At 36.4% G+C, this 15,161-nt stretch overlaps 1 pseudogene; it reads left to right on the top strand.

The window, feature by feature from the left end:
- The first annotated feature begins 9,805 nt into the window (after positions 1-9,805).
- The window catches only part of LOC140227731 (uncharacterized), a 31,017-nt pseudogene continuing 25,661 nt past the window's right edge, over positions 9,806-15,161 (top strand).

Genomic DNA, 15,161 nt, shown 5'->3' with positions numbered 1-15,161 from the left:
TGTAATGAGCTTGACAATATTTTAGATTGAAAAAAACACCCTCAAATGTGCCACAAAAATATGTCTAAATTTCAGATTACTTGAAAAGTAATAGATTGTATGAACTGTAGTTGATATATAATGAGGACCTTAGAGTCCTCAATCATACCAGGAAACAAGGCTTCCATTTGTTAACCCCTTCATCGTGAAAAACACCAGAACAATAATGTCACGCGAGTCACGCAAAGATTTCTTAGGGTTGTCACGCGAGTCACAGTTTACAAGTTTGTGAAAATTATAGAGAATGATTGAGATTTTTTTTTTCAAAATAAATTCTGCCATGAAACTAAATCATTTACAATGTTCAATTATCCCAATAAAGGTTAATGTTTTACGTTATTTGGTATAAATAGATAAATTCTTATAATAAGTAATGTATAGCTAACTAGTCAACTTCCGTTGGGTTGGTCAATAGAAGAAATGGTGGGAAATTGGTGGCCGCCTCATCAACAAGAAAATATAATGCATCAGTATGAATGAAGCTCCAGTTCTGTGAAGTTCTTATGGAACATGCACTTCATAAAGTGGCAACAATCAGCAAGCTATGAAGATGACAAGAAAATGGCTTTATGTCTTCCCTCAGATTTTGCTGTCCTCCAAATCGACTTTGCTGAGAATCATTCATGCTCCTATTAAGATGAAGTCCAATCTGCTATTTGAAATCAGGTGCAAATAAGGTCTCTATATCAATCAATCAATCAATCATAGTTTATTTCCAGTCAACGAAAATCAAAACATAGTACAGAGTACACATGTCATTGGCCACATTACATGTCAGTAACGTGGCCCAGGGAGAAAATTATCACATGTCATCATCAGCGAGTAGGCCTAATTTTTAATGGACCATGGCAAAACAGTATTGTGTTGTAGTTTTTTTGTTGATGAGCTTCTGTCATTGGTCAGCAGTGATGGTCAAAATATGGTCAGCTGGTCCTGCAAGCCCATTCAAGAATAGATATCAGTGCCTTACCTATGCGGGTGAGAAACACAACACTGGCTTACAATGTAGAGTGAAAGTTGGGCACTATAAGTCACGGGGAGGGTCCAGTTGGTGCACTGGAGCAAACCTGGAGTGGCAAAGATTTGGTTATGTGAAAATCATAAACGTGTGTGCTCTATCTCGACTGCTGAGGAATTTTGTTTTGCTGTAATTTTTTTTAATCGTTCCTGTAACACTCCTCACAAGAAAGGTAAGTTCAAGATTGTTCTGAGGGTTTGTACCTGCCTGGCATCTTTGGAGTAGCAGTACCTCTTAATCATCAATACAATATATCACCTTCAAAGAGTGAATAGCTTATCGCAAAAAGGTTCACTTCTCAGAGAACCAGTGGTGATCTATCCAATAATGGTGATGGTGGAAATGAGGATACTATCCACAGCACAAACACTACAATTGCAGGCCCAAAAGTCAATAAGTCAATAAGTTGCCTTCAGAAGGAAGCATCCCACAGCATCTAAAATGGCACAAGCTTCCCAAGTGGTCAGAAGCGAGGATTACCTTTCAATAGTCACGTAGACGGAAAAAAAAAAGGAAATTTGTTTCACTGGCTGGACAAAAGCGCTGTGGCAGCCTGCATCAGACATCGTAATATGCAAAGTACAGCAGCCATATCTTGTCAACAATAGGACACTTAGTGAAAGTTCATGAATGAAGAGATTGAGTCGTTTAAAAAAGATTTTAAAAATAAATGAAACGGCCCCAACAAACTAAGCAGTGACAAACTTATTCAAACTACAGAAAAACACTCTGGCAAAGAAAATTGAATTATCTTAAGTGTTTATATCATGCATAGTTTACTATACAAAGAAACAAAATATGGTGATCATTCTTCATATCCGAGTCAATAATTCTAAATTTAGATAAGAAAGAAAAATATAATATGTGAGCATTATTCATTATAAGAAGGGCTGAGGATTCTTTGTGCATGAAACTAACTTTCTAGTTTCGAAAACAGCTTAAAGGGGAAGGCTAGTAACTGATCAGTGGGAATCAGTGGAAATGCTGGGGGATGATTGTTCCAATCCTTATGGGATTCATTCAAGAGTTCATTGTATATCTATTGTTGTGTGAAAATGATTTCCTTCAGAATGGTCTCATATTCAAGTAATGTGCAGTTTAATGCTTCCAGGTAAGCGTCCCTGGTCAGTGACGGAGCATTAATATGCACATTACTTGAATATGAGACCGTTCTGAAGCAAATCATTTTCACACAACAATAGATATACAATGAACTCTTGAATGAATCCCATAAGGATTGGAACAATCATCCCCCAGCATTTCCACTGATTCCCACTGATCAGTTACTAGCCTTCCCCTTTAAATGGATCAATACAAATTCACAAGCAAATATGCAAGTTAATGTAAGGACAGTTTTATTTTGATTATTTTGAATAGAAGACTTGTTAATACAATTACAGTAAATATGAAAGAAAAAGGAAATCAGTTGAGAAAGGCTGTTTTCCCAGAATTCTTTGATTTGAATGGGGAGAAAAGAGGTTATTTGCTGGATGTTTTATGTATTACATGTTCTATGAGCGCCCATGATCCCATCAGAGATTGGAATTAGATGATCTTTGTTTTGAAGATACATGTGATGAAACTTACCATAAGTAACATTTTAGGTTGAACATTTAGGTCATTTTACTCAATGAAATCAGTATAATTGGCTCAACATTTGGTCCTGAATGACGCTTATCACGCTTGTCACACTCACGTGTCATGACACTCACGTGTCACGCGAGTCACATATTTATATGCCAATTGAGTTAAAATGAAAAGTCAAGGGATGATGAAATTTTGACTTCCTATTGCTTTATGTCTCAAAATTGAATGCAGAAAAATTTGTGTACATAGGACAAGTACTTTCTTACGAAAATCCAGTCAAGTTCAGCAACGTCAGAAATCTTCAATAGTGTGGCGTCACGCGAGTAACAACAAAAAAGTGAAGTATCTCTAACAAAAACGTCTTAGATTTCTATGAATCAATGTGAAGGGTCAATACCTTGATTAAAATAATGTAAAACAAATAGGTCTGCAAAATATATTTTTTAAGTACTCAACCATAACAAGTTAAAATTTTGTATACATGTCACGCGAGTCACAATGGAATGGCTGTATTGGTGATTATGTAGGTTCAGTTAAAATCCAATTTAACGGAGATGATCAATCACAAAATGGAGAAAATTAAGTAATTATCAATGTGATTCATAGTACTAGTTAAGATGTGCTCTAGCAGCTTGTAACACACATTTCAGAGACACAGGAGAGATTCCTACTGCTCACTTTTTTTTTTTTTAATATGGCAGTGGCGTTTGCTCGTAGATACATTCGTATCAGGCCGATGTACCGGTACCTGAAGTGGGATATTGATAGACTCCCATTTATATAGTAATGCTTAAAAGGAGTGAAGGCAGACAGAAAAGGACCCACTCATTTTTGCAAGTATCCCGACGATAAATCACCTTGGACGCATTTACAAGCAGATGACTGAGGAAGATGTGTGAACACAAACCACATTATGGACCATAAGAAACGTCAATATTATGCAGGTCTCTTATGAAAGCAAATATCAGTAAAATCTATATAAAAAAAAAAATAATGTAGAAATTGAGGAAAGCAACCTGATAGTCATTTCCAAGACCAGCACTATTATTCCGGTACGAAACACATATTATATGACCCTGAATTTTGCATGCTAGGCAATTTCCTCGAGCAGAGCAGATTGTTGTGATCAGTTGTGATGAACGTGTTTGAAATAGTATTGTTATGAACATTCCTGCACCGAAAAGCAAACATTTACGGTACAATAAAAAAAAAAAAAAACTTTGCGTACCGATTTGATGATAGAAATAGAGTGAACTTGCCTGTGAAGAATAGATCTTTGGGAAATTAATCCTCCACAGAGACACGCCGAAAATTGCATTACTTTACAAAAAAAAAAAAATCACAAATGGGTCCGTCGACGATAATAGTACGGTAAATTTTAATACGCAACGACAGCTTACGCCTGACCGCTTTATGCAGAAAGATATGGATGGACCTATGCATACTGTGTACCTGTAGTGATATGTTTGTGGTGCGTGGTAAACTCGCATGCACCGTACTATATGTGACCCTGCACCTCAAAACAAACAAACAGTCGCCAGACATGAATTTTTAGTTAAGACCATATTCTGAAAGAGCAGACTTTAAGCTTTAAAATGATACATAACTCAAATCAAATGGACTCTCCTAACCTATCTAAATATTGGAAAGAAAGCACAAACTCAGGAAAAGTGTGAACTGAGAAAAGAGGCTCTGAAGTACAGTGTCTATTCAAGCGCTTAATCTTTACCAAACCGTGCTGGCTGTGCGATGAATGGGACAAAAAACAGGAAGTAAACCACCAGAGTAACAACAATGAAGGAATTATCAGATTAAACTGAAATTAAGCATGCCTCATTAACACATTCTGTCCATAATTAATGCCAACTTTCAAAGCAGTAGCACTATCCTTTTAAAAGTTATTAAAGTTGAAAGTGAAGAGTGTGGACAAGGTTTTTTAGAAATGAAAAAGGGATTCTAAAGACACACCTAATCACACTATTCTACCAAAAATGTTCGAGATAAACTGCACAAAAAAAAAAACACACACTTTCCTGCCCGTTTTATGATACCAAATTTTGGCATAATGTAAAAGAAGACCCGCTCTTTCAGAAAATATGAAAAAGTCAACTTCGGCTAGGTTGACCCATTTCACTTATTTTCAGTCCTCACGCAAAATTAGTGTGTGCAACTTTATGTTCGTTTTGAGGTGCACGGTCACATATAAACTGAATGCAGGAACAGAAATTAAGTAATGAGAATAAAGATACAATATAACTTTCGTAAAACTGAACGAACAAATCCAGCTGAAATACTGAGAAGGCACTCGTACAAATAAAAATATACAGATGACCAGAGGGCCGCAGAAACAAGTATTACTATTAGTGTGATATTAGTGTGCATTTGAGCCGTATATAATCGTCGACATGTAATGATGTGATATATACCTACTCTCCAACACTACTAAAACACAAAGTTATAAGCATAACCAGAGTCAGACTTTACCATTTTCCCCCTGTTCATCCTGGAGTTTGATATAAAATCATTATGAATCCACCCATCCCCTTTTCACAGGAGAGGAAGGACGGTGTGATTATTATCATAATGTGACCATGCACCACAAAACGAACAAAGAGTCGCACGCACTGAATTTGTGTGAGGACTAAAAATAGGTGAAAAAGGTCAATATGGTCAGTCTTGGCTTTTATATATCTCAAAGAGCAAGTCTTCTTCTACATTATGCTAAAGTTTGAGATCATTAAATGAACAGGAAAGTGTTTTTTTTTTTTTTTTTTAGAATAGTGTGATAAGGTGTGTCTTTAGAGTCCCCCTTTCATTTCTTTAAAAACCGTGTACACACTCTTCACTTTCAACTCTAGTAACTTTAGAAAGGATGATACTACTGCTGTGAAAGTTGGCATTTATTATGGAAAGAATATGTTGATAGAACATGCCCAATTTCAGCTCAATCATATAATCCCTTCATTGTTGTTAAACCGGTGTTTCAAACCTGTTCTTTGTCTCATTTATTGCACAGGTAGCACGGCTTGATGAAGATTAAACGCTTGCATAGACCCTGTGCTTCAGAGCCTCTTTTCTCACTTCACACTTTTCTGGAATGTGCGCTTTCTTTCCAATATTTAGATAGGTCAGGAGAGTCCATTTGATTTGAGTTATACATCATTTTAAAGCTTGAAGTCTGCTCTTTCACGATATGCTCTTAACTAAAAATCCATGTCTTGCGACTCTTTGTTTGTTTTGTAGTGCAGATACATGATACTCAGTAATGGCCAAGCAGGTGCATGGGGATGGCAAAGTAGGAGTACAAAGAGGGGCCTTCTGTCCATGGGTTTAAGCCCTCTGCAGTGAACTGTAACTGTCAACTGCCAACAAATTTTTAGTGTAGTCCTACATGTTACAGGCATCTAAATTAAAACAACAACAACAACAACAACAACAACAACAACAACAACAACAACAACCCAACGACTTTGAGTTTTAATAACGATTCTAAAGGCGGAAGACTAGTATTTGCAATAAACATAGATTAGATTTCATTTTTCATGCTACTCTAGGATCGTTGTCCAACTAACCGGAAAACAACTGTGCATAAGATTAATTAAGGGGGTGGGGGCTTTCGAGCTTGGTACTTAAAATTCCTTTCACCTTTGGGAGCAATTTAATGTTCAAGATATCACGTTTGATGCATATGTGCAGGTAGGTTGTGCCACAAAACATCCTACCTTAAGACATTTTTTGTTTTGCAATAAAGCCCCAAATATAAGGAGATATAATCATTTTTCTCATTAAAGCATAACTATAGACGGTTTAGTCTCCGACCATCTGTATTGTAACCATTGTTCACATTTTGCATATTTAACAATACTTAACATCGCTTATACTGGTTCCAATTTTTTCATTGGTTGTTTCTATCCCTAACTCACATTTTAGAACTACATTGAAGCACTGATTGCTGGGTTTTTGTTTCATCTGCAAGTGGTAAATTATGCCTTTAACCCCTCTTTCGGAGGACTCTATCAAGCTCACTGATGGACAACAAATTTTGTGTATCCATCATGACATGCTAATAAACCTATAATAAATTGCAGATTTTGTTGAGTTAATTTTTCAGTCGTGACTGATATGCAACAAAATATTTTACCATAGGTAAGGGAGATTTCAATGTTCGCCATTTTGTTTCTGTACGGCAAGCCTCTTGACAAAGGCAAAGCTTGTAAAACACATGATGCGATGATTATAAAATGATCCCAGAGAGAGAAATGTACCTTTACTAACTGTTTACATCATCTGCATTTATATATATATACATATACGACGGGAAGAGATCAAGAAACATGTTAGATAAACAGGTTAAAAAGTTTAAACAATAATTGTGATTCATTGATAGCCCCTTCGATATTGTGCCGCACTAAGTTGTGATGTCTATGATAGTTTCTAAACGACAACCGCTTCATCGTGACACAGAGGAATACACATGTAGATTTTAAATGAAAGAAAGATATTGTTCACAGAGTTGAAGGTTTAGGCTCGAGATTCTTCACTTCAAAAAGTGAAGAAACTCTCACCTGAATCTTCAACCTTCTGAATAATATCGTGTGTGTGTGTGTGTTTTTTTTTTTTTTTTCCATTTGATATGCCTTGTCCACTTTGGACTACTTAACATAATAATGTCGGAGTTTCGGAGCTCTGTTGTTTGTTCCATGTTCATCGTGTCACGGACGGCAACCAGGGACAGTCTGGTGGTAGTGTCGCTGCCCGGAAAGCAGTGTATGTCAGGTTCAAGTCCCACCTGTTCCTTTTTTCCGAAATGTTTGTTAATCTAAAATCAGCACTGGCGATCGTAACAAATTTAATTTGTAGCGGGAGACAAAGTGAAAAAAAAAAACAACTAACACCTGACTATAGATTTTATAAACATAAATGACAGTTGATCAGTTTCATCGTACTTAGTAATCCAGAGACCAAAGTGGTGATATTCAAGTGAGTGTTTATCTAACAAGTTTAGAATCAGTTATGCAATTCTGCAATTACAAATAAACACACACATCAGTAGCTTTTGCAGAAGTATGCAATGTCAATGTGTCCTAAAGAAAGGGGAAGTGTAACAGATAAGTGTAATACACAGCCTCATTCACTGAAATGGCAAAATACATTAACGGGGTGTGGACTTTTGTAAAATCAATCAATAATACATTTACAACAGAACGTAACAATTACCGAAAACTTGGACAGGAAAATAACATAAGATGTCCAAACAAAATATTTTTAACAGACTTTCATACTTGAATATTATATTAATAATTGTGCTGCGTTGACATAACAATTAGTCGTAGATGTAATGCCTAATGCCAACCTCAATTATCAAAGGCAAAGTGTAAGCATCAGCCTGGTAAGGCAGAGTTTGCTCATCCATTAATCACTACTAAAAAAAAAAAAAAATGTACTGATCTTCATCAATATCACAGCAATGAAGTGATTCTCATCCAACTACTACGGCAAACCGAAAACGATATCAGTTTACTGTAATGAAAATATGGAGGATAGGTGGCTACTCTTGGGGCACCTTAAGGACTACCCTGCCATTGTTCTTAAAGCCAAGTTTTGTACACGGATATGAAACTAAAATTGAAGTAGTCAAATATTTGTTGAGAAATGGCAATGTCTTTCACACGCATTCAAGGAATGACTGACAGCCCTAAGTGGGCCTTTATGCAAATCTGCTTCGAAGAAATTTCTGCATAATATATACGAAAGCACAAGCAATGAGTCACACCTCCCCTCCCCCCCCCCCCATGATCCGTGTGATCGTCCATTCCATGACAGCTCAAGAGGTGGTTCATACAGCTTTTATCAATCCGTAAAAAAGACAGGACTCGGCGTATGCTTTATATTGGAAGAACTTTTGTCTGGCTTCTTGCTTTCAGAGAAATCTTGCATATTGCTGGGACTTGGTTTCTAAACAGTTGGTTGACGACTGCTGCAGTTCCGAAAGCCAAATGAAAAATGGCGGCCCTAGCATTGTTATTTGCTAGTTTCATCTATAGCTATCCGTCTCTCGCTTTGGCAGCTGAAAATTGTACGTATTTTTTTTTTCTTTCTTATCATTGTCCACCCAGTTTATTTTATTCTCAACATCATTATTACGGTCGTTACAAGTACTGTCATGTTCTAATGTGCATAAATCGTTGCACGTCTTTTGTGGCAATAAGTGGTATATTTACAAACTCTACTTACACCTGTTGGGACGATTTCTTGATATCGATTATGATAACGATGGTTACCTAATGCTTTCGTGATATGAAATCTGCACATGCATTTCTGACATAACTTCTTGATTTTCGTAAAAAAGCAGGGATTTCTAAGAGTTTAATTGTCGCCCCGTTTACTGTAGCTTACTTAGTACAATATGTGTCATAATATATGACTCTATATCTCAAAACTGACAAAAGTTTACAATGCTTATAGAGGAAAAGCAACATAAAACGTTTGTTTTCCGAAAAGAAACTCCAAATAATTTACGCGTTCATCAATGTGCATTGCGTCATCATTTACTTTGTGTAAATCAAAACTCAATGTGGTTTTGATAGTGAATGCTTATGTGATTAACCTAAAATTTAGCGGGTTAATTGACTGGCTGTCTGTACCTTTACAACCCTCTCGAATGAAAAATGAATATTCAAAAACAAATAAGACAGGGAAATATGTTCATCTGTAACTGTCAGGGAACACACAAATTACTGAATGAGGTTATTCCACTCTCCAACTCCAACTCCAACTCCAACTTTGTAATATGAAATTATGAGACTATTTGTTTTCTGACGCAATGTGACATAAAACGCACTCCGTCCTCTTGTTATCTCACAGATCTATCTCTGACCTGTATGGAACGACCTGTAGAGCGTGATTTGTGGTGTACCAAAGACTGCGTCACCAACGGCGATGGTTGGGTTGTACATGCACCTAGTGGAAGGCGAATTCTCACTGAAATTGAGTCTCTCAATAACAGAGTGCTGGGATTCCAAATATTAGATGAAGTAGCAAACAAAACGTTCAGCACACTTGTTTTAAGCGGTTCCCCGTCTTCGTCCGTTTTATCGCTGAGCCATAAGACGAAGCTAACTATACGGTATACTGGTATATATATACCCTGTGAATTTCAAGATGACTGTGATGTGTTACGATGGTAAGTATTTAATCGCTTGTTATACAATATTATGCTTTCAGATTTTTCTTCCTATTTGGAAGGTACATTTTGTGAGTTGGCAGGTTTTGTTTGTTTTTCTTTTATCATAACTATGCCTTCATAGTGGGGAAATAAGAACTTTGGAGGGTTTTTTTTTTCACTTCGGGCAACGAACACCACTCATTTGGCAAAAATGAGAGTCGGTATATTAAAAGTGACAATGCGAAAAAATGACTACCATCTTTCTCTTTATCGCGCAACACTTTTAAAGACCAACGTGAAAACAGCCAAGCCTCTTCCCCATATGCACAATATGTTGATTGTGATCTTGTAGTTGAGATGATTCATAATCATTCTTCCTAAGATATAATGTATATGAATATACTTTAGTACAAAGAGCATCACCGAAGTCAGTAATACAATACATTTCCGCTGTTCAAATACGGGTTTTTTGCAACTCGTCCGGCAATACGTATAGAGATGTGCGGTGCGAACGATTGTCAGATTTACATTGCCTGCTCTGGGTGAGTCCAGGAGGGTTTACGTTTTTATTTTTATTTCTTGTTTCTTTTTTGTCATTTTTTTGTTGTTGTAAATCTCATGACATCGCGATGACAGTGGTGCTATCATTTTGACCTTCAGAACGTCTTCGTATCTTTTCTCAAATTAAATCAAAGCGAAATCCCCAATATATAATATTGGAAAATGTGGAATGTGGACATGTTTTCTTTTCTTATCTTTTCTTTAAAAAATAAGGAGAAATAAGAGACAAAGAGAGAAACAATGGTTAGAAAAATTCAATTTCCTCTCGATGATTTTTATAAGGAAAATATCACTTTTCACACTTCCACCACCTGCATGAGATATGTTCCTGAATTATGACACCCTCGTCCACTGGGAAATCCGAGGCGATATAATTGAATACCAAAATTACTGGAGAATGATGATGTATTTCAAAGGGTGACGGTGACGGGTAACACTATGTCAGGGGCATCATTGATCATCAAATACGTCAAATGTCAATATGACGCTATAATTTTGGTGTGATGCTTTGGTGGTATTTTGGCTATATGACTCGTTAATTCTGATGGGAGGTTGCCAAAGTTTTTTGTTCAGTTGGAAATCGACTGAGGTATATCTTTACTGTTTTGTTTTATTTCTTATAATGCATCTGAAAACTAGGTAGATTATGTCGTTTAGCATAGCAATGCAAGGAAACTGATTTCATTTCTAAGAAATGCATACTGCTGTAAATTCCGATTCTCTTTTCAACACCGATTTTGAACAAAATGCTAAAAATTTACTGCATATGAATGTACGATGAGCGTTCCACACCAATGCATATTAACATATTTGTAATATTCACTTCCAAGAAATGCCCTATGTGCAACTGGTTAACGGGGCCTCTCCTCTGGAGGGCTTAGTGGTCCTGGAGTCAGGCAGCTATGTCTGTTATGACGGATTTACCGCAAAAGCTGCCGAATTGGTGTGTGGAGAACTAGGCTTCCCAGCGGCAGACGGGTATTCGCTTGAGCCTACGCCAAGTTTGGCAACACGAACCAGAACTCAACGCGTATCATGTTCATCTCAAGGTAAATGCTATGTTATGTGTCTATTTGAAGGAACATAATATACAATCATACAATTTAAAAGAAACCAGAAACCAACAAACCTAATAAACAAATCAGAATAACCGAAGCAATGATCGACAACATAAATTATAAAAGAAGGTCAATACAAATAAAATGACAGTTTCAAATGATTATTCGAGACCTGGTTTGACAAAAGCCCCTAAATGAAGAAAATCCTTCAGATCTTGCTAGTACAGCAAAGAACACCGATTTTACAATAACAGTTACCCAAGGACAAGGGCAAATTATGCGGATTGTTTTATTTCCTGTCAAATGGAGAGAAAAAAAACAAACAAACCGAAGAGATATGATTAGGCCTACATGATTTACGTATTTTTTTCCTAAATCTAGGATTCCGAAATGATGAAGGGAATAGAAAGCAGGTTAAAGTTCAAAAGATAATCATTTTGCACATCAGGACAGATTTAATAAATATTGGCAATGGCAGATAAATTGTTGAATTTTGTATGATTTGTGTTTCTATTCTTTTTTTTTCTTTTTGGTTTTAAGAATCTTAAAGAAGTATTTAACATATCTATAAAGTGTTTTTTTTTTTCCACATATCATTGTGTCGAAGTTTTGCTTCATGATTAATAACTTGACCGGACAGTTGATCAATAATAAAAAAAAAAAAAAATACGTCATCAATGCACAGATTCATACAGGTTTCAGCGTTTACGGGATTGCCCAACGGCTGAGTGTTCCTCCAACATGGCTGTCAGAGTGAAATGCCGAGGTGAGCCCTTAATCAACGCAATATGAAGTTCAGCAGCAACAGCAATGAATACAATTAGCTGTTCCGATCAGTGAAAACTCGAAACCAAAATTGACGCAAGAAAAGAAGGTAAAAAATAAAAGGTGTTGCAAAATAGGGCGGTTCGTGATGAGGGTGAAATTTGCTCGTACATTATAAGTATGCATAGCGGACAAAAAAAAAAGTAGGCCAGGATGAATTTTCACTTTTCTACATGTAGTATAAAAGTCTAAAATCTAATCTTTAAAATGAGACAGTCATACTTATATCTTGCGAATTGAACCATCTTAACCTATTTTAAAAAGTGAATGATTTGATAAACAGAGGAGGTGCATTTTCATAGAAAAAGGAGAAAGCAAGGTTTAAAGAAGAAATTTATAGAGAATCTAGAAATATGACAAGTTTGATATCTACGGAAAGCTAAGAAGCTAGTTAACAAAACTGGATATCTTTTAGACGATGTAACTTTACCCCAAAACTGTTTTTGAGATTGAAAAAAAAAAAAACACCCAATTTCCATGACCACGTAGCTCCGTTCGCTTCAAGAAACATCGGATTTGAGCGACGTCACCTAATGTGTATGAGCTGATTTGCAAGACGGCTATATGAGACCCGCTCTGGCAAAACCCGAAACTTCTCGGCAAATGTGATTTCGCGCTACAGCCCGAAAAAGGTAGAAAAATGACCTACCTGAGGCACCAAATTGACATTTTGGTATCACGTTGTAGGGGAAATGTTCAAGTTTCTGACTGATATCAACAACATTTTGAAATACAACCTACAAAATGTGGAATTTTGAAGAGAAAAGTGGGATGCCAATCTCAAATGTTGGCCAAAATCTTACGTCTAAAGACCAATTCGCCTTCGCTTACGGCGAAAATGACTGTTCTTTTGGCGATCGTGTCTTAGATATTCTGCGTTGAACCCTGACACATTTGGTACCTACAGAAAGCTCTACCTCTGCTTATTCCAAATATGGTCATGACATGATGTCATGCTACTCACTTTCATTCATAAATTCGTCTGAAACATGCGTAAGTTTATGCAAATTGTCTCCCAGACGCGTAAACAGCCTTGTTGCTCGTTTTGTTTTGTTGATCGAAATACGTGTTCACGATTTGTCAACTGCGCCGAGGACCCCCTTGTTTACAAGCAACCTACGTGTTAAAGTATGGGGATCGCTGCAGCAGCGGTGCATGCAACACGTATATCGTGACTGCTGCTCAGCACGGAAATGTTGCAGTTTCCCGCTTTGCTAGACTGTTTTTTTTTTTTTAGCAAGTTCAGGTAGAAATTAGAATTTAAACCAACACACAAGAGAAAAAAGAAGGTCACATTTATCTAACAAACATTCAACGTGCCATTTCGAAGAAGAATCAAGCTTAAATCACGGCATCAAGGAATACCTCTTTACTGCCGATTCTACTGGTACTGTTGTGCGTACACCTGATCACGGCAATGGCGAATCTCGAGCTGATTACGTTAGGTTTTGTGCTTTTCAAACGTCGTATTTCCGTAAATCTATGGGTGTAAAAATGATTTCCAATCAATTACAGCTCTTTGACTTAGTTATCATCCTTCATGAGTATGTAAGATTACCTCAGCTATACGCAATTCCCGCACAATGATCGATTTGTTGTGTCAATAATAACAGCAAATTGTGGTTGTACGAAGGAACAGCTGATCACGGCAATCGTGAATCTTGAGATGACGATAGGTTTTGTGCTTTTGAAACTTTGTTTTTCCGTAAATTTATGGGTGTAAAATATGATTGCAATGAACACAAACAAACAAACAATTTCACGACGTGAATGATATAGTTTTGGCGGACGATTTATTCTAGATTGACAACAAATTACACACCAATTTCCTGAAAAGTGCACACAGTTTGCTTATAGATACGTAAATCCCACTGGGTAGCATACACACGTGGTGACGTCACAGATTTGGCACTTTTCGTAGCCGCATCGAACTTCTTCCAGTGCTCAAATTTGATAAAAATAAAGATTCTTATATTCAAAGCAGAGACAACTTTATTGTATGATTTATGTCAGAAATTAATCAAAATAACATTAAATGATGGAAAACAGTCAATTTATATGATATTATTTCCTATGAATTTCTTCTTTAAAGGGTGCCTCAAGCGTCCTGTGTGAAATTATCAATTAAACATGTTCTATCTTCCAGTGAAAGCATCACGTGTTTTATTTTTTTTTTGTCAATGGACATGCATATAAACATGTTTACATGTCTTATTCATAATTATTCTGATTCTGATTTCATTTCTGAATTTCTTTTTCATACATTAATGAAGTACAAAGGCAATTGGACAAACAAATTGAGGACAGTATGAATTGAATCTGACAATTAAAGCAAATGAATGATTAATTCAAATATCCAACTGTTTTTCCCCTGATACAATTCAAAATGAAAATAAACTATTTTGTGCAAACATTTATGGAAACATAAGTTACAGTATATCTCTCGCTCAAAGACTAATTAGGCAATTCTTGATGTACAGAATTCAGGAGACCATCGTCATAAGCAAGCGCTTGACGAGGACAATGGCCTCAGAAATGATTGTCTAAACAATACAACATTATAAAAATATAACACATACGTCACCACTCACTGAGTGGCGATAAGGAGGGAGAAAGGGAGGGAAAATTGAGGGAAAAAAGTGCAGCGGTGCATTTCGCATTGTGCAAGATGTGAGGTGTTCTCGTGGAAATGAGTTGTGAATATGTGTTAATGTTCATGTTTGTTGTGTATATGCGATCAGTTCGGAGCTTAACTATGGAAGTGAAAAAAATAAAACAGATAAATAAAAACATTCTCTAACATTCAGATACATATTGAGTTAACGACATATCTTTAAGCTGTCGTTTTAAATAAATGGATAGATCTACATTGTTTAAGATCAAGGGGTAAAAAATTCCAAACATCGGG

This window comes from Diadema setosum, chromosome 4, assembly GCF_964275005.1.
Source record: "Diadema setosum chromosome 4, eeDiaSeto1, whole genome shotgun sequence".
Lineage (NCBI taxonomy): Eukaryota > Metazoa > Echinodermata > Echinoidea > Diadematoida > Diadematidae > Diadema > Diadema setosum.
Note: the sequence above shows the minus strand (reverse complement) of the source record. Positions and strands in the feature narration are given on the sequence as shown.